Raw genomic sequence first — 21,071 nt, 5'->3', positions numbered from 1 at the left:
CTGGTGCTCAGCATCAGTATCTGAGGTGATAACTGGCTGATTGCTGCTCAGTGGAAGAGCTGCGGCAAGACACTTCCCTAACTGGTGCTCAACACCTTGCAGCCAATCGATCAAAGCTGAGACTTACTGTCAGGTGTCTTAGATTTGAAGCCATGTGTCTTACAAAGTGAAAGTAGCCCACGTTTACCGTGTGGGGGCTCACTATTGAATTATCAAAAAAAAAATGATAATGTGGGCACGGTCGTCAGGGTTTCTGCTGAAGAAGCAGATCGAGCCTGTAGTTTACTGGGAAATTAAGTAGGCCAAGATGCAGACTGTGTCAGTGGGGTGTGCAGTGGTGTTTCTTATGACTCAAATCTGCTAACTCATTGAATGAAACAAATCACTCAACAGATTAGTTTCAGACACAGTACCTTTGTCGTAGAGTCGTCAGCAGAGGCAGGTGTTTCCAGTTTAGTGATCACTAGGCCTGAGCTGCAAAGGCCTACATATAGTGATCCAGCTCTTTGGCTGTATTTTTAGTAACACAACATAACTGAGAGAGAACACAGAGAGAACCGAGCTGTATCAATAAGAACATCAGAAACATCTGTCTAACACTGTAATCAATCTTGTTCCAGACACAAAAAACTAAAAGTAAACTTGGGCTTACTTACTGTAGCATCATCACCAGTGCATCTGAGGAGGTAAGGGAAGAGTGTTGATTGTTTAGGCGCCTTCTGCTCCAGCAGATAGCACAGATGGCTTTTCGCCTATTGTGGGTTAACATTTACCTGTCAGAGGTAAAGTGAGGAGGAGATCTTTTGGTATTTTGTATGTGTATCTAGTATGAGGTCATGTGTGGAGAGTGTCAACAGGAGTCTGCGATTATGTGTTTTTATATTTATAGTCGGTAAGCACGTGGTAGATATGTTAGGAATATAATGTTTCACTTCTTGATATTTCTGTTTAGAGTTGTTAGCCCACTCATCTTTCTTCCTCTTATTACATTCAAGGTTTGACTGCATCCCTTACATTGTGAAATCCATCTGCGTCTCAATCCGCAGAAAGTAAATATTGATTCTATATTTTTCAAACTAAGTGGTAATGCATTGGTTTCAGCTGTTTTGGTGTAAGAATAAGCCAGATGTGTATGTATGGAGCCTTTCTTGAAATAGGCCGCGTGGTTTATGTGGATGCCAGATGGCAAGAATGCAGTGTTTCTGCTTAGCTTAATGGGTAGTGCATGGCATTGACATTACATGGTTTAAAGCATCTCCTCCCTTTGGAGTCATCCACACTCCAGAAGCTGTCAGTTCTGCCTCACCAGGCTTTGGATGAGATAAACCACCAAGAGATGTTGCATTTTGATGCAAATGAACAAGCTGGGTCAAAGTTGTAACGCTGAAAAGAACTGCCACTTCCTGAAGGTACATGTGGCCATCATGAAAAAACAACATGTTCACTTTGAACCTTTTAGTCTCACTATGCTTTTATAGTCCCTGACCAGTTAATGTTCTGTCAGCTGCGTCACCAAGTTTCCAGCAAAATTATTGTTTTATCTATGGTAGCTTATCCTCGGGGTTGGTGTTCTGGTACAACTGGCATTGCTTTCCAACCCTTAATGTTCACTCTCATGTCCTAGCATGGGTACATGAGGGACCATACTTCATTAAGTCAATTAAGTAATGAACTAGCTGAGTGGAAGCATTGGTGACACACCCTGAAGCCTGTGTAGCAGTTACGATTGTGCAAATTACCACAGTTGTCATCTTAAACTTTTTTAGAGAGTCATTGAGTGGATCATATAGCTACAATGAATGACAGGGGACTAATGAGGGCATTTGCTGGTAAACGCTAGAGGAAGAAGTTATGTCATGAACTGCCAAAAGCAATAAAGGCAGACAGCGGATGGGTGCTCACTGACATTTCTTGGGCTTCGTGGCTTCGTTGAATGCTCCAAATGTGGAAGACTTACGGCCAGGTTCCTGAAAGCAGAACTGCAGTGGATGTGTGAAGTCAGTAGGTGGCTTCACAGCAGCGGGTCATTGACAGCAGAGTGACAGTACAGGTCACAGAACAGCCAGGCATCCACGTGAGGATGGTTCATAGCATATCAAGTGAAACTCAACTCAATTGTGTGTGACAGAGCCAGTAGGCCGAACCGAAGCTCCAGCACTGTGATGCTATTGCTCTTGTTTGCTCCATGGGTATACTGGAGCTTTCACCTTAAGCTCTAGCTTGACCTCACACTCATGAAGCTGTGACCCAGGGTAATTTACTTGAGTCTCTGGCACGGCCAACCATACTGACTATTGGAATGCTATAATTGGCTTGTAACAGTGCTAAAAATGTAGAAAATGAAAATGTTTTTTGATAGTTACTTTAAAATCATAAACCAGTGAATAAACATATATAAACAATAGGCACTTGTTTGGACAATGGCAACAATTTTCACTTAAAGACACAGTCTGCTGGCATATGGCTGTAAACTATAGTTTACATAGAATCATCCATGACAAGGCTGTTAAAGAAAAAGTTACCCCAAAAATGAAAATTCAGTCATTATCTACTGATCACAAAACATTTCTGGAGCTTCACTGCAAAACAGCATTGCAGCATTCTCCTAAACAAGTGAAGCAGATGGGGACTTGTTTTTAAACTGAAAGAAGCATAAAATGGTTCCATACAGTTCTTTTGAAGACATTTATACCATTTTTTAAGCCGAAATCTGTACTTTCTGTACAGTCTTTTCGAATCATTTTTCAATCTCAGAGCTTCCAGAGACTTTTTACATTTTAAAACAAGTTCCCATCTTCTTCAGTTGTTTAGGAAAATGCTGCAATGCTGTTTTGCAGTGAAGCTCCAGAAATGTTTTGTGGACTACCAAATTTCATCAGTAGATAATGACTGAATTTTCATTTTTGGGGTAACTTTTCCTTTAACAGCCACATCCTGCACGGATGTGAGTCGATAATGGCTGGATTTTCATTTTTGTACTTTTTATAACTGCCAACAACTGCGTCAGCGTACTGAATGACCCCTTGTTAAAGGGCCTGTTTATGTGTCTCGATGCTGTTTGCATTCGCATTAAATTCATGAATTTTTCTGTGTAAAATATTCTTTTTACTCTGCACTGAGACTTCCATAGTGTAACCTGAAATGACATATGCATTTTAATAACTCAGTTTATGCTGCTGGTGTCTTTTCCCCATCTGATTCTCACCTCAGAGCAACAGCAATATATCTCAAATTCAGCTTTTCCCAACATCATGCCTGTTTGAGAAATTAAAAAGAGCCAGGATTTATATGGTTAAAAGATTCATTTGTGCAACATACCCACGCTAGTTTAGTTTGTGGTAACAAAGAGACAGCAGTGTAATTAAAGGGGTTGGGTAAGATTCAAACAAGAACTCCTACAATTAGAATAACAGCAGGGTTGGCTTAAAATATCCTCCTCCAACCACCGTCGCATGTTGCTAGGTTTCATACAAAAACATTGCAGTAAGTTTGTAAATGGCTTAACTGCAGCAGCTTTGCTGTTAACACACATGGGTTTTGCAGGCATATCACAGCCACGATAAAACAAAACAGTCGTCACAGTTAAAAGTTTAGCAAATTACACATGAATGAGGGGGATTTCAAAAACAGTACTTCTTCAAACTATGTGTGTCACACCGATTAAGTCTTAATTTCTAAAAATAGCTAAGAGTGCACACATTTTCACATGCAGTGGAATATAGAAAAAATGAATAACAGTGTGTAATTATTATAAAGCCAATTTATTTGGCATCTTGCTGTTATCAACAACTGTTTGTTCTCAGAAATTCTGTGATTTCCATCAAGCTTTTTGGATCATTTGGAAAGAGAGATGAAGTCGTTGTAGATGTCACAGGTCAACAAGAAACATTGTCTCACTCTCATCTTTTTGGGCGGGATAATGGCAGTGGCATCATCAGTTTCCACAGTGAATTAATTTGGGCTGTGTCTGTCCTGCTCTTGAGAAATATGACCTGAAGGGGTGATGAGATTCATGTCTGGCTGCCATTCTACCTCCCTCTGTGAGACAATCAAGTTTACATACAAATCAGTTCAGATGAGAGGGCAAATGTATAGACAGTGTTTGCAAAGGGAGTGATGGGAAAAGAGAGACAGAGATGAGAAAGTGGGCTATAGAAGGGGAGGATTAATGTCTGCAGGAAATAAATCTGAATTTACATGAAGCATCTCCCAGGAAGCTCCCAGATGCTCCTGTTTGCAGCAATGAGAGGAATGATGGGACATGTGGTCCTGGCTGGTTGCCTTTAAGGGCGACTCTGGCCACTAGATCTGCAGGTGGGTGGTTTTGCTGCTCTCTGTTCCCTCAATGTTAGGCCTGATGGGAGTTCACTTGAAGGGCAGACACCATGAAATGGATCATTTCTCTCAGTTGTGGGATGGATAATCTGTTTGCTTGTGTGATACACTGATGTTTAACATTTTAAATTAGTTGGAGCTTTATTAGTGTAGTTTTGCATGTAAAAATGAAAATGCACTGATGCAGTGTGTGTATACACACACATATATATATATATGTATGTAAACCCCACTCACCCCTGTGGGCGATCTTGTGTTCAACCAAGCTCAAGTCCTCTACCAGAGGCCTGGGCGCTTGAGGGTTCTGTGCAGTATCTTAACTGTTCCTATGCTGCACTCTTCTTGACAGAGATCTCAGATGTTGTTCCTGGAGTATGCTGGAGCCATTCTTCCAGTTTCGGGTTCACAGCCCCAAGTGCTCCTATTACCACGGGAACCACTGTTGCCTTGACGCTCCACATCTTCTCCAGCTCTTCTTTCAGCCCTTGGTATTTCTCGAGGTTCTCGTGTTCCTTCTTGCAATGGTTGCTGTCGCTTGGTAATGGTACATCTATCACCGCTGCCTTCTTCTGATGTTTGTCCACCACAGCTATGCCCGGATGGTTACCCATCACCAGTTTGTTGACCTGTATCTGGTCCCACAGGATCTTGGTTTGGTCATTCACCACCACCTTTGGAGGTGTCTCCCATTTTGACCAACGGGCTTCCATCCCATACTCGGCAGAGATGTTCCTGTACACTATGCCAGCCACATAGTTATAGCGGTCCATGTAAGCCCTGCCTGCCTGCATCTTACAACCTGCTGTTATGTGCTGGATTGTCTCAGGGGCATCTTTACACAGCCTGCATCTGGGGTCCTGTCTGGTGTGGTAGACTCCGGCCTCAATCGATCTTGTGCTGAGCGCCTGTTCCTGTGCTGCCATGATCAGTGTCTCTGTGCTGTCTTTCAGTCCAGCTTTTTCCAGCCACTGGTAGGATTTCTCAATACCAGCCACTTCTTCAATCTGTCAATGGTACAGACCGTGCAGGGGTTTGTCCTTCATGATGTTTCCTCCTAATCTTCCTCCTCCTCACAGAGTTTCTGCTGCCTGAGGTATTCACTTCCATGTAGCAGTTCATCACTTGGAGCCATCTTCCTGATGCACTCAAGGATGTTTGTTGTTTCATCCTGGATAGTGGCTTTGACACTCACTAGTCCTCAGCCTCCTTCCTTCTGCTTAGTGTACAACCTCTGGATGCTGGACCTGGGGTGCAACCCTCAACGCATTGTGAGGAGTTTCCTTGTCTTGATATCAGTGGCCTCTATCTCCTCCTTTGGCCAGCTTATTATGCCAACGGAGTATAGTAGGCTATAGAATGGAAGGATTAATGTATGCAGAAAATAAATCTGAATTTACATGAAGCATCTCTGAGGCTGCTCAGAGTACTTACCAGATGCTCCTGTTTGCAGCAATGAGAGGAATGATGGGACATGCGGTCCTGGCTGGTTGCCTTTAAGGGTGACTCTGACTCATTCTCTCTCTATATATATATATTAGGGCTGTCAATCGATTAAAATATTTAATCGTGATGAATCGCATGATTATCCATAGATAACTCTTTTTATCTGTTCTAAATGCCCCTTCAAGGGATATTTTTCCAGTTTTTAATACTCAACATGGGAGTGGACAAATATGCTCGCTTAATGCAAATGTATGGTTATTATAATTGCAACAATCCAAAACAATGACAAATTTTGTCCAGAATGTCCAAACTATCAGGTCTGCCTTTTGCAGGGGGAGGAGGGCTCTCTGCATCAGCTGTGTATTGGCCAGCAAATGGTATTAGAGACTGGATGTACTCTGGTGGTAACTCAGTTCACATTGACAGTAAATGTAAATAACTTTGTTCTTGTCGAGAGAAACCTTGCAGGGCTTTGAAGCTGACCTGCCATTCAAAAGAGCATTTTCTTTATCCACTTCTGCTCAAGGAGGTTTGTTCCTGCCTGTCATCCACAACATTACTGCTGCATCGCTTCCTGATTTCCAAAACTATGGCGCAGGCCGAGGGTCATAAAGTGCGTGTGTTAATTGTTAAACGCTAGCTAGCAACGTCAATGTTGCTAACGCTAGAAGGCATTGTTACCATTGCTAACACTAGCTAGCTAACTTTAATGTTGCTAATGGAAGCTAACGTTAGGGCAGTATCCTCTGCGCATACTGCACAATGCAATTTTTATGATTTTTAATGTAGATGTATTATTTTTAGAAAATTATTTGTCTAAATAAGAAATGTATCAATAAGACATTTAAAGCTGTTATAAGCAATATTATTATATTAACAATGAATGAAAGGACTTTATGAATGTGAAAGTGTTGTGTAGTGAACAAGTAACAACCATACAGATGATTATCGCCTAACTGTATAAGACCTCTCAGTTCTGTGTCTTTCTGTTTCGCATTTACTGTTGTGGTTCATTCTCACTGCTCTCATTAGCATAATTTTAGGTCAACAAGCAGCTGTTTTCAATGAAAAAGTACTAAAACAAAACTGACTACCTGCTTAGCACCAAACAGCAGACGTACACAGTTAGCAATAGCTGGTGATCACAGTGGAGCATCTAGACAAACATCCCCCTTTGTAAAGATACCAGAAACACATCTGCAAATGAATGCTAATGTTTGCAAGCAAGTCTAACAAGTGAAAAGTTGATAATGTGTTGTTGTGTTCATAGCTCGTTTCTGCTTGCCACAAGTGTCTCAAAAAATCTATTAATGCAGGCTTTAACCTTCAGCACATAAAGCAAAACATAAAACATAAGAGCTTGTTTTTGTACAGATCCGTTTGGTCTTCTCAACTAGTGTGATCAATTTTCTGTCAGCTCAAGGGGTCAGTGTTATTAGTACTGACTTCATATCAGATAATAACACTGTAAAACAGTTGGTCTTTCCAAATGGAGCCAAAGCACAGATGATGGATTTGTGTTTCTAGCTAATAGTGCAAAAAGGCTACCTTTATTGTAACTAGCACTTAGTAGGATGAAGACATTAGTGATGATATTGTCTTCTTGAATAAACTGTGGTAGCCCTGGTAACCGTTTCTGTTTTGTTCAAAATGTTGTTGTACAATAACACTCTCAGTAAGTAGGTGTTGTGAAGCACATTGAATACCTGGCATATTTGTAGCAACCTTGTTAAAGGCCAAACAAATATCCTCCGAAGGAACCACAAGTAGAATGTGGGTGAGGAGCGACGATTAGTTGATTGCTTTGTGATTCGAGTCATGGATACAGTTTGCTACCTGTGGTGTACAAGGTTGCTGTGAGGAAAGTCATGCGGCTGAATGAGAATTACATTGTGATTGCAGTGAATGATGCTGATTTAGCAAGATTAGACAGCTTTGTGAGGTGTTTTATATGTATTTTTTTAAGCTGTACATGCATACAAAGCGTAATCAAAGCAGTCATACTGTAAAATCTCCATTTTAGCTCAAAAGAAATTGACTCTTTTTCCTTTTCACAGTTTCTGATGGCAGCTTTGTTTCTGTAGCTGTTTCGATTTATGTTTGACACTGAGGGATTAAATTGGCCATTTATGGATAGGTACTGACATGATCTTGTCATTTTGGAGGAATATATATTTTTTTCTCAATTGTCAGTTTTATGAACTTTCTAAATTCAGTTTGAGTCATTTAAGGTCGGTGGCCATGAGTGATAGGTTGACCATCAGGGCTCAGGACTAACGGTGTCCTGTCGACCCGAGGATGGTAGGCTAGAAAATGTGTTTTTGGGATGAACAGGGATCTTCACTGTGATGCCTCCAGAACTAAAGGGATTTTGTACAAAATGGAGTGCCTCTCCTCATGATGTTTCTATAGTTATTATTAGTGGTTTGCTATGAAGCATTAAAATCAGAAAGGAAGCAGTAACCTCACTTTCAATGGAGGATGCACCCTTTATGTACCTGATAATTCTACAGCAACTGTGTCGAATCAGCAGAAGGAGAGCTAATTAGCTAATAGCAGCTGCTGGGAAGCATTCCTACGGTGTGTTTGACACAAGGAGCTAATGGTACGTTCAGACCAAACGCAAAGAGAATATTCGCCTCGCGTTACATGCACAAATTTGATTGTGGGATTATTCATTTCTATTTGCGTTATTCGCACATCACCCAGCTCGGTGAATTTCACCGTCTTCTTCAGGAGCTGCGTCTGGATGACTGCTGCTTCCAGCACTACCTGAGGCTGACCAGTGCCCAGTTCTCAGCTGCCTGTCCATCTGTCTCCGATGAGTGGCAGTTTCTTAGGTGTGTTAAAATCAATAGAAAGTAACTGTGACCAGCAAGTAGACATTGACTGAATTAATCTGTTTTACCACATCGGTAAGAACCCAAAACAAAGAGATTTCGCTGTGATCTGACTGCAATAAATAGATCAAAAGAACACAGAAATAAGTTCAGATCGATCAGGGCTATGCTGTGCTGACACATATTTGCATGACTTACCAGGTAGTCTGACCTCCTCACATACTTTCCTCCATGCAAGCTTTTTTGTTCTGTCTCGGTACGAGTAGACGTGCTATCGTACAGCTCTGGGTGTCTGCAAACAGCCATGATTATAATTTCAACAACGTAACAATTTCAACTCGCACGAATTTGCGCCATCTGGCATAAATAAACACAGATTGCCTCCTGTTTTTGTCTTTTCATTGACTTTGTATGTAATCTAGACGCGCAAATAATTCGCCTCACGTTTGTCCTGAATGCCCCATAACAGATAATGGAATGAATGGAGCAAGAAGCCAGCTGCACTAACTAGTAGCGTACAGCTAACAGAGCTGATAAACCTAATGGAGCTAACGGAGGTAAACAGGGCTGAGAGTCTCTCTTCTGAGGAGCATAAAAGCGTTATGATCTGCAATTTAATGTCACAACAAGTTAACAGCATGTAGATGTATTGTTATACTTCAGCTGAGTTGAAGTTTTTCAGGGCGGTGGTGAAAAACATTAGTGACCTTTTTGTTTAGATTAGACCTTAATTGTTTCGCTAAGATTGATGTCTAATATCAAGAAATCCAGAAATTACATTAAAACGTTACTTAAAACAAGTTTTCAGCCTGAAAACAGCCCTGCGTAAAACCAGTAAATGGGGCTGCATTGGTGGGGCTATGTTGCCTCAGGCACTAGTGAGTCAGCGAAATGCCATCCAGGAAGTAACAGCTCTATACATTTAATGGCTTATCAGACACCAAAACTAAACCGTAGAAATAAGTCAAGCGCATTAGTAATCTCCCAGGAAAGCGTGCTTCTATTAATTTGACTGGCTACCGCAAACTGTGCCTGCTAAGCCATAATTGGACAATCACTGATCAGGGAAGGTGTTTAGTGACCAGTTAATTGCTTGTATGTTATCTTAAACACACATGCACACACAGACAGGTCTTTTGGCTTCTTCTTACCTAACTGTACTTATTGGACCTTAAACCAATGTGCCTGCATGTAATATTTGTACTTCAGTCATCAACCCTATCTTAAAAATTGAAGACACAGGTGCAGGTTTAAACTTTTTCTTCAAAGGAACCACTTAACATTCATTCAAGGACTTCACCTAATTTCATTTGACCTCAGTAGTTACTCTGCAACTGGCCTTTCTCAGGGCATGCATGATTTTGAGAACTCTATTCTTTTTCAGGAACACTGGGAAATTGAGGGAACATCTCAAAATAGTCATCGCAGCAGGGCATAGTGTGGGCTTTTCCCACTTGGGTTTTCCGCCCTGTATCTTATGGAGGCTCCATAAATCATCTTGTAATTTGGCTCATCCTCTACCCTTAGCAGGAGCTGTATGACATATCCCCAACCTCTGTGAGTGAAGGCATGGCATTGTGTGAGGAGCAGGGGTGTAACAAAACTCTTAGCAGGTTCTCTCTAACACATGACACATCTCAGCGCTTGCTCCTTCCAGGATCTCAGAGAATTGGACACATGATAGCTGCTGTGGAGCTGCTGTGATTTTCCTGCAGCTGCTGAGCTCCTGTGCAGGGCTGTTACACTGCACTCTGATTCACAATACAGTGACAAAGTGATGAGAGAGAGAGAGATGAAGAGCAAGAGAGAATAATGCAGTTAGACTATGAGCTTATTGATTTACGGCAACAGAAGTTGTACAGCAGAGTTGACATAGAATGCATGTGCCTTTGACTTGAAGTTCAGGGAATTAAATGATTGCTCTCACAGTCTGGTGTAATAGTCAACATTGTCAACTGTAGGTAATATGTTTAAGATGTATAGCCACTGGTTTGGTGTCACTGCAATTTTATGGAGAGCACTGTCCTGAATAGCCACAGAGAGCTGGATGAAACCAGCGCTTCCAGGTTTTGTTCTAGAAGTAAGAAAACATTCAAAATTTAATTGTAACAATGCTACATTGGCCATTGTCTAGTTCAGACATGTAAACAGAAATGTTAATATGTTTAAATGTTCAGAAATGTAAATGGACTCAGAAGATTGAACGTTGTGGAAGTTTTTTGACAACAGCCATTACAATGATGAAAAATGACTTTAGAAGAGAGCTTTGGTGAGTATTGTGCAAGCAGCAATCTTGGGAGCTAAAAAAGTACCAACAAAAACTGCACTTCCTTGAATGGCCACTTGAGGCTGGCTCCAAAAGCGATTCATAAAACCTCATCCTCAACTACAGCCGATATATAAAACAGGTCTGGTCTTTATAGCTAATTTCCCCGCTCATGACAACTGTACAGGGGTTTATTTTTATATAACTCACTTGTTTAAATTATATTAAGGCTTAAAGTTATACATAATTAGAGTTGCGGCCGCTTTGAGTAACAGGTAGCTGCGAGCAATGACCATGAGCTGTCTGCTGGGCTTCACCTCAGCTAAGTCCAGTCACTGATCTTCACCTCTCGGCCATGTTTGTGGTGTTAATGCCTTTTGGTGATTTTTTAATCAGACAAATAATATGGCTTGCTGTGCAGTTAATTGGACTAACAGACAGGGGGGAGGGACAGACCGGTGTTTTTGATTCACAAGTGACCCTGTTAGCATTAACTGGCAGACAGCTGCTGGAGCTAGTGATCATTTGAGGAGAAGGTTGAGGGCAGAGCCCGGAGCTTCTGGAGAAATAACCATCTGCGGTTGTTTTTCAAACTTTTGGGATTAAAAGGTGGATTTTTCTTCCTTCTCACTACTTAACCCCTACAGCAATGCCAGTGGGCTTGCCGGTGTGTAATGTCATGACCATGGCTCCTTACAGGCTTTCCTGGTGAAGACATGACATGTTGTTGAAAACTCTGTGTTACAAGAACACCAGCAAAAGTAATGAAAGGTTACTCTGAGCACTGAACACTGCACCGGTTTCATATTCAAAAGGATATAATCGTGACTCTGTGTCCATGAGAAAAAGTTTGCCTACAGTGCATTTTTAAGTAGAATGGATGCACAGTAATGGCAAAACCTTCTAAAAAAGAAGGAGTAAAATATGCTCTTTATGTAATAATATTCAATGTCCCTTTATTTGTGGCAGTTTATGCATTCCCTATAAAAAGCCAAATCTCAGAAACTTAACACAGCAGGTGGCAAGCTTTCCTCTGTGCTTGAGATCAGTGACTCACCTACAAGAGTGTGGTCCTTTCGAAAATGTTGTGAGAACTGGTCTTAAATCGGTACCACTACCTGACTCCCGCGCAGTCTTTGCTGCTTTTAGTATTTGAGAGTTATATGCTGTATATTTCAGTTGTGTTAAAGTGTCACAGTCCTGTAGTGCTATTATTTTGTTTATTTATATATACCTTATTTGGAGTGAAACTTTAATGAAATGTCTAAAGATTTTTTTCACTATTCTATTAAATGTCAAATTTGTATTGGTATTGATACCTGAGCTGTTGTCCCCTTGCTGTTGTCCTTCCCCTTCATTCAGTGTTAACACGATTCACTCTGTAGTAACAACTTAACTCCTCAATAATCCTCTCACCTACTGATATTTCCTCTTTGGATTGAAAGCTGACATGATTATAGTGGAGATGTATTTAAAAGGAGTATTTAGCTCCTGCTGACAGAAACCCTGGAGAGCTATAATTTCAGCCATACAAGTCAACATAACACCATCTGAGAAGCTGCAAAGGTATCATTGTCAATACAAGGGGCCTTAAGTGGTCACCAGAGGCTAAAAGCTCACTGATGGAAAAATACCCAGATCTTCTATGAAGAGCAGGATTTTGTAACTGATTTTCAACCCGATGTCATGTCCTTGTCCCTTTGTGATGTAAGAAGACGTTATTTGTTGCAGTTGACTGTAAACTATTTGCTATGCTTTCAGCAGATACTGATTACATAATTCCATATCAGTAACACATAAGCTCCTAAAAACATACAAAGGCTCCAAAATGACACCAGAGAAACCAGTGATTGATGTCACCCTAGTCCATGTTTTTTGTTGTTGTATGGTTTAAACTAGGGTTGAGGTGGTACTCAGCTGAAACGAGTATTTGGTACAGATAATGTACTTTTAGTATGGTAATCAGCTGAGTAAAATGTGATTTGATGAAAGAAAATACTCATTGGGTAGCTGACTAAAGTTTATTCATTTAAGTTTATAGAAATTTGTTATGTGAATAGTTCGCTTACTCCTGTGATCAAAAACACTGATCAAAAGCCCCATTCTGAGGCATTTCTGTTAAAAGGTTTTATAATAAATAATAAATACAGTAACTTCTGATCAACCCATATCAATTGCTTTATAGTTTAATCGGACTATAAAGCGAGGAACATGTCTGTCTGTTAGACTGTTATCCGCACATCTCAAGAACCGTTCATCCGATCTACTTTTGACTTGGCAGGTTTGTTGCTGAGGACCCAAGGAAGTGCGATTTGGACACGTTCAGCGATCCATATCAAAAAATTTTGTTTTAACACATTCTGTTAGTTAACATTAGCCTGAAGGGCTAGAATGCTTACCATGCTCGGCAGCACCGTCAGCTACTCAGGGACAACTCTCCATTGGTTGTTATGGTCCGGTTCGGAAAGTACCTCCGTACTCATCCAGATTTTTAATCGTAAAATATGTTTGACATTATCCGGGCAGCCCTGATGAGTCTGTGAGCAGTTCAGGAGGGTTAAGATTGGATCTGTAAACCCATCACATTACCAGATAATATGTGCTGAACAGCATCTCTCTGCACTTTAGTTAAATTAAATCAGGTTAGCCTCGCCCACCTCCGGTTCAAGCAACCCATTTATGGTCTAAGTCTCAATCTTGGTATCTTTATTTTCTTCACAAATTTGTCTGTTGTTCTCTGACTCTGTTGTACCACACAGTCCTCTCCAATATTATCTCAGATCTGGATCCAACCCAATGTAATGTTGGGGTTTTATAACTTAAAGAGTTATGTTTATTACTGTAACAGTAGCAGTGATTTATGCCTGTGTTGAAAACAAACAATATAACACAATACAAGTGTATCTACAGTGTTTCAGTATTGTTTCCTTGGACCATGGCTCAACAAAGCAATTGGCACAGTTTCTTTACAGTCACACTGTAGGCCTAATGGAACAGCTTCATTGTAAATGGTATAAAAGATCATGCATATATCAATATCCTCCAGCTAGCACTCACAATTTATGTTGAGTGATGTCAACATTAACGTGATTAATATTGTCATCCAAGATGGCCATGGTAAAAGCTAAATACACATGCTGAACTTGAGGTACACCCATTGCGTACAGGTTTCTATAAAAATGCAGTAAAATTAGGTTTACTGAGGTATTTATTTTTCAGAATAGACGTTTAGGAAAATGTGCATCACATTTTCATGCTGATGTTAATCTTTATAACATGAACACATATTACAGATGGAGCTAAACGTAAATTATATGAAAAGAAGATTTTTTTCCCACTGTCAGTTACATACATTTAATCACTGGCTCACTTTATAGTGGCCCAGCTATCCTTGGTATCATAGAAATAGTTCTAATGAGTTGCACCCAGTGATATGCACATTTTAAGTTTGGGGAAAGAGGAGCACTCTGATTGGACTGGTATTCAGTATTGACAGATTCTCTGAGTTGAGGTGTTGGAATCAGTATTGTTAGGAGAGAAAAATATATACTATGCAACATTTCTGGATTCAAATGTCTAAATACAAGGAGACTTTGTTGAGTTGTGTACTTGTATTATCCCAGACATTTCAAACAATTTTCAAACGCAGAGAAATTATTAATTATGAAATAATTTTATTCAAGGTAATGGTGTTTCATTTGGTCACCTGCAGATATAACCTCCACGTAAACACCGGATGATATTAGTTAGGAAATAAAGTCGGTGGACAACCATTTAGACAACAATTCATATGATCCGACAGTACTTCACGTTATCACCAAACTACGTCTTTTGTTTTCATTGTTTTTGATTAAGGGACCCCTTGTGGCAGAAAATATATATTGTATGTTTAAATTAAAATACTAATTATATATCTTTGAAGTTTAAAGGTTTAGTATTTACCTGAGAAATAGTTGTAGAGAAAGGCAAAGACATGAACAGAGCCCACATTTTGTCATCCTCCAACTCTGACTTTCCCTTAAAGCAACATTACATAGAAATTGGCATTTTGTGCGATTTGGTGCCCCCCACAGTTTCTGAGTGGAACACCACTGTCGTAAATACAAATCCCAGGTCTGTAACGACTTGTCAGACTGAACGTAGGTGCCGACTATAAACAAATCTCATTACGTCATAACGATGTTATGTGTTGAAAACGTGCATCTTGAAGTAAACGTGTGTCAAGCTGTGATTCTACCCTCTAACTGAAGTAACAGTGCAGAAACAAGTGACAGAGACAACATTCACCCTGTTACAAGACACTGTACCATCAAAATGATTTTGAAGCTGTTATTTTAAGGTTAAAAAAATGCATAATGTTGCTTTAAGGTACAGGGACAAAAAAAGCTCATGTATTCTGAATAAAGAATAAAAAATAAGGAGAAAGGGCAAAGTCAAAGTAGGGATGTTACTAAAATTGTAGCATGATTAAAACTGATCTGCTAGAGCTGTAACCTGCTTAAATCAGAGGATAATACTCAAGGAAGTGACACCAACGTGTTTCAGTCTGGTCTTCAATAATCCTTTCTGAGGCTGGCATCACAAACAGTCATGATGCACAGCAGACGCGCCGGATGAGAACAGTTGGCAAACTTCCTGCTTGATAGAAATACAAAGTTAAGTGGAAAAAATGCAGATGAGCAGATGCGATGAAATAAATCCAATAGAAAACAAACACGTACTGTAGAAAATGAATCTGACAAACCACTGAAGTGGATTATGGAATCCAAATAATGGCAAAAATATAACTGGGGCAATGACAAGAAATCCACATTCATGGGAAGCATTAGTTTCCAACATTATTGTTTTGATACACACAAAAAGATTTGACTGCAGTTTTTTATTAATATGCTAATGGAGCCTGTTGGTATTTCACCTGATGTTAAAGTAGAAACATACCCAGGAACTGAAGGGTTTTAGGGCTGATAGAGTTTGCTGACTGGGTACTATCAGTCATTTTGTCTCCAGGCCGTCATCTCAGAGCAGAATATGATGCAGTCGCATTAGCATGTTGCTGTGCTGCGCGGCGAGAAGGTTGGGTCATGTTCCCTGTGGCTCTGATGACAGGATTGTAGCATCTTTAACCTTTATCAAACACACCAGACTAAACATACTGGCGTGTGTTTGTGTTATTGAGCCACTGTACGTGTTACTACAAATCCAACAGCCAGAGGCACAGTGCTGGAGTGAGGGCTCGCTGCTGTACTGTTTCAGAGCAGCGAGGGCTGGTGGAGGGAAATGCAGAGCGAGGTCAGCTGGGTGTGCTTTTTTCCTGTGCTGGAAGTACATTTTGATGATTTGATTATGATTGATTGCTGATATGATTTCATGACTCGCTGTTGGCCTGTAGCTCATTTATTGCTGTTGTCCATCATCAGACTGTGCTCCCTACTGATGAGCAAGGACTCTTTCTCTTTCTCTCTTACTCACTTTGCACATATCATTTACTGGCTGAAAACAAAGGGAATGGTGAGAACTATACAAGAAAAAACATGAATAAAAAATAAACAGGAGTCAGATTTTGAAGGAGCTTAGCGTGGTTTCATACAGTGAGTTGTTCTGCTGGTTTTTCCCCTCAGGCTGTGACCTGCTCTGACATACTGAATTTTGCTGCTTCCATGGCAATGTCAGGATTTTACCTAAGTAAATATTGTATTTAGCTTTGGTTTGGGAGTGTGTTGACTTCTTGGCATTTATGTTTTATCTGGGAGAGAACTTGGTCCTTATTTGCTTTCACAGGCCGCAGTGTAGCATTGTTGCTCTGTCTGCACCTCTTGTGTCTCAATGATCAGGTTAGTGTCACTTCAGTCTTTCAGTAACTCTGTTTCTAGCCACTCAGCATTGTCTGTCCAGTGCTAAATTGCGCTCACATGGAGTTTTTGTGATAGATGTCCAGTGGTTGATTGTGTTTTTTTCTTTTCTTTGGCTACGATTTGTTTGGTCCAGATTACCCAAGTCTCTGCTGAGGCTGTGAACTGCCCAACAATTTAAGCCTTGCATGAAAATTGCAGCCCTCTCATTCATTTAAATGAGGCCAGTTTGTTGACGCAGCAGGGGTGCAGAGGGCGCCCCCTGCAACGAAAAAGAAGTTGAACCTGGCTCATCGAGGTGCTGTACTTGCCAATCAAATATGTAAAAGCACTCTTTCCTGGTAGATTATTTTTGTAACCCTATATTTCCACTGTTTCCCTTGTAATCATTGGAATGAAAAATCTAATTATTGCCGCCTTGATAACTTTCCAGTGCAGTAAAATCCTTCATCATACTATTACAAACGTTTTGTTTTAGCTTCTGATAAGCCATCAAATGCATGGATATATAACCGAAACTGGACTTAATGGATAGTATTTTACCTGATCTTTTAATGAAGGCCTATTTTCAGTCTGAATGCCCACTTACTTAGGCTGTGGCTTTGTAACAGTTGGGTCTCACAGACTTTGTTTAGCTGTGTTTCATGCCCATTTTACAGAGACATAAACAACCTCCTCTTGGTTTTTGATTGATGTGAGTGATTCATCTTATTTGCTGAATGCCTCAGAAAAACCAAAATAAGATTGTGTGTTCTCTTTTGTCATTCAGTTGTCTTGTGTCACACACACACACACACACACACACACACACACACACAGACACACACACACACACACACGGTCATAGTCGACCTCACTCCGTCTCTATCACTCCTCTCCCTCTGTACAGGGGTCTGCTCTGTGCAGTGCTGGAGGTTGTGTGGTGGCTATGGTATGCTGTGTAGATTTTTGCTGCAGTGCAGCAGGCAGTATTGTGCTGCTGCTGCCTCTGTCTTCCTCCTGCTCTCTCGCTCACTCTCTCTTTCTCTTGCTCTCTCTCTCTCTCTCTCTGTATGCATTCATTTTTGTGTACATTGTTTTGGAGCAGTGGAACACTTCCAAACAGTTTTGCTGTAAAAAAAAAAAAAAAAAGAAAGAAAGAAAAAAATGGTATTAGCCCCACTGCTTCCGTCTCATTCATCACATCCAGCAAACACTTTGTCGCCTTCTTTTTTTTCCATCCTGGGCGCTCACATAGCTTTATCAACATTTTTTATGACCTTTTGGAGGTTCTTATTTTTTCATACTTGTTGTTGCCTCTTGCACATCACTGTCTTGAAGTTCAATTCCCAACGTTTTAGGCAGCCCCCCACCATCCCCTACCCCCCTGTGGCTGTTGTCCTTTATTCAGACAGTGAGCGAGGGAGAAGGAGAGGGAGGAAGAGAGATGATGGGGCGGGCAGTGACTAAGTAACCTGTTTGCGGTGGTGAGTGCTTGGCTTTCTCTGCGCAGAAAGGCCAGTTGTTTTCAGTTATGTACACTAGGCTGGAGACGGTGGAGCACTCAGGTACAGTGTGTCAGAGACCAGGCAGATGCTGCACCGGGGGACAGAGTGGAAGCTGAAACGCTTCTGTACGAACAACATGTAGCTAAACCAGACACACAATATCTTCCAGAGACCTTATTTTTGTTTAGGGACTCGATGCACAGTCTCACTTGCTGCCCCATGCCATAAGGCCATTATATAAATTGCCATTTCACCAACACCATTTAGCAATGACATGACAGCACTTGACATTTCTGGTCGGCTACCTCCAGCCAGCTGAGAAAGTGTCAGTGCTATCTGTGGGATATGGTTATCTGCATGTTGGAACATTTGTTGGGAGATGGTTTTCATAAATGGGGTGACAAGTGAGATATGTGTGTGAGGGGGTGAGGTAAGGTGCCCCTGCTGGTGTGGGATAGGGTTAAAAAGGTTGTGTCAAGCTCTGTGGGACATCACGAGGGGTGTGAAAACCTGAGCAGCAGCGCAAAGGATAATTTTGTTTTAAATGATATTCAATTTATGGTCAGAGATCACTGAGAGTAATCAGGCTTGATGTATAGTAGGCTTTCACAGACAGATATGGAGACATCATCTTTTGTTAAGATTGTGGAGCGGCAAGTACGCAAGGCACTAAAGGCTGAAGGACAGCATGGTAAGTCCCGGAGAGAGCTTTTGGATAAAAGTCTTGACATAATTACACACTACACTACACTCGCCCTGGATTTTTCCAGGTCTGATCTGATTGAGATCCATGAATTTGGATGTCTGGTGATACCAATACTGATACCAGTGTTTTTTCTCTTGATTCTTCCTAATCTTATCTTCTTCAAGGACGTTGTGTTTTTTTTTCCACCCTTGTCCGTCTGTTGCCTAGTTGGTTGGCTGGTTTCTCAGCAGGATCACACACAAACTATTGAATAGATTTTTATGAAACTTGTATGGAGGATGGGTCTCGGCCTAGAATAGACCATGAACTTTTGGTGTGGATCCGGATAAAGGGACGCATTCAGGATTTTTTTTGGGAGGCTTTTTTTTTTCACATTTTCATGGAGTGATAAAGGCCTATCTTGTTTGATATTGGATAAGGCTGGATTGAATTGTTTAAGGTATGCGCTCTGTTGCAGTCCTGTTGGTATTATGTGAGGGTACATGAGGCTGCAGTAAACTACACAAACTACATCGGCTTCTTATCAAAAGAATAAAAAATCTGCAAAAATGTATTCAAGTTAAATGTATTCCACAGAAAATGTTTTGAATTGTAAGTTAAAGCTCCCTTTACACATGTATTCAGGCTTACATAAAAAATCTCCAATGTGTGTCAAACATTTTTAGCAGAATAATGGCACAAGATGTCTCCTCCTTCCTGTAAAGTCCATTCTCAGTGTATGTGCGCTGGAAGCTTCAAGTTTCCTCACCACACGTGTGTATGCTGCTTATGGAACCTGGATTGGCTTCCAAGCAGTTTGTGAAGTCACAAATCATGCCCGCCTCTTAAAATCAGATTGATAATGAGCGCAGAATGTGAAAACAGACTTCCAGTTTTAAACTCAGCACATACACCATTCTACACAGAGAAGGTCCAACATTCAACTGTAGGAACAAGAAGATAAACACATTTTTGACTGGAGGGGGAAGATTTTTGAGTCTCATTCCCAGCTTGTCAAAAACTGATGCTTTGGGATGGTAGGAGAGGTCGGCCACCATCTCTAAGCGTCAGTTTTTGATGAGTTGGGAAACCCAGAGCGTCATTATTTGACTTAAAATATAGGCATCACACACAAACAGGTGTCAGAGAGCAAATCACTATGATAACTCCTTTAATGTTTTGATACATTAAATACATCACTGTAATATGGGAATTTCAAAGACTGTCCATGACTGTGGAGTCTGATTTAATATGTGATTCTGATACTGGATCAGATCGGTCCCAACTCTTGTAAAGTGATCCAACTGTATGGATGCCATGGCAGTATTAAACATGGAACTTACTTATTTATTTTATTTATCAGATCACTTTATTGATATAAATATGATATAAATAAATATATAATATAAAAAAGCCCAGATCAAGTGAACTCCATATGAGCAGGGGAAAAGTCTTATCAATGCAGTCTGCTTCCACACCAATAAAACTAATCACTGCATTGCAGATGATCAAACCTGAAGGTCACACTTTGTAGTGTGTGTGTGTGTGTGTGTGTGTGTGTGTGTGTGCGCGCGCGTGTGTGTGTGAGAGTATGTTTGCATGTCTATGTGTGTGTGGTTCACTCTCCCAATTATTTTTTATGCAGCAGCATGCCAAAGAGGATGAGGTAATTTCATTATGTATGCAATGCTTCTGGAGTTTATTTCGTATTATTTGTCCTGAATAAAATATGAACCTTTTTGAGGCCAAGTGGATTGATGCATGGCTGTGGATTTCTTCTCTTCTCTTCTCTTCTCTTCTCTTCTCTTCTCTTCTCTTCTCTTCTCTTCTCTTCCTGTGGAGTGCAGTCTGAAGTACTCGTGTGGTCTGTCAGCTCTGTTCTCACATGTTTATTGACATGAGAACATGTCCACGAGAGGCACCCAGAGACCCAAAGCTCTGAAAACCTGACAGACCTACACGGCTCGCATTAAGCTAGCCTGCAGTCAGGCCTCAACTAGAGTTGCTCTTTGATAATGGCTCATTAAGCAGTCACTTTGACAGACCTGCTCTTGTAGCAACAGAGTCACGATCCACGAGTTCCAAGGCCAAACATCACGGCTGTCTTTTGTGATGCTCTCAATACAACCTCTCTTCTCAGACTTCTCTTTGTGTTTTCTGGTAGGA

The 21,071-nt window shown here is 40.8% G+C and overlaps 1 protein-coding gene across 2 annotated transcripts in view; it reads left to right on the top strand.

The window, feature by feature from the left end:
• The window catches only part of fgf14 (fibroblast growth factor 14), a 122,778-nt gene that overhangs the window by 2,854 nt on the left and 98,853 nt on the right, over window positions 1–21,071 (top strand). The window lies entirely within an intron of this gene.

The sequence above is a fragment of the Pagrus pagrus genome, assembly GCF_965226575.1.
Source record: "Pagrus pagrus genome assembly, chromosome: 9".
Taxonomy (NCBI): domain Eukaryota; kingdom Metazoa; phylum Chordata; class Actinopteri; order Spariformes; family Sparidae; genus Pagrus; species Pagrus pagrus.
This window is presented reverse-complemented; position numbering and strand designations above follow the sequence as displayed.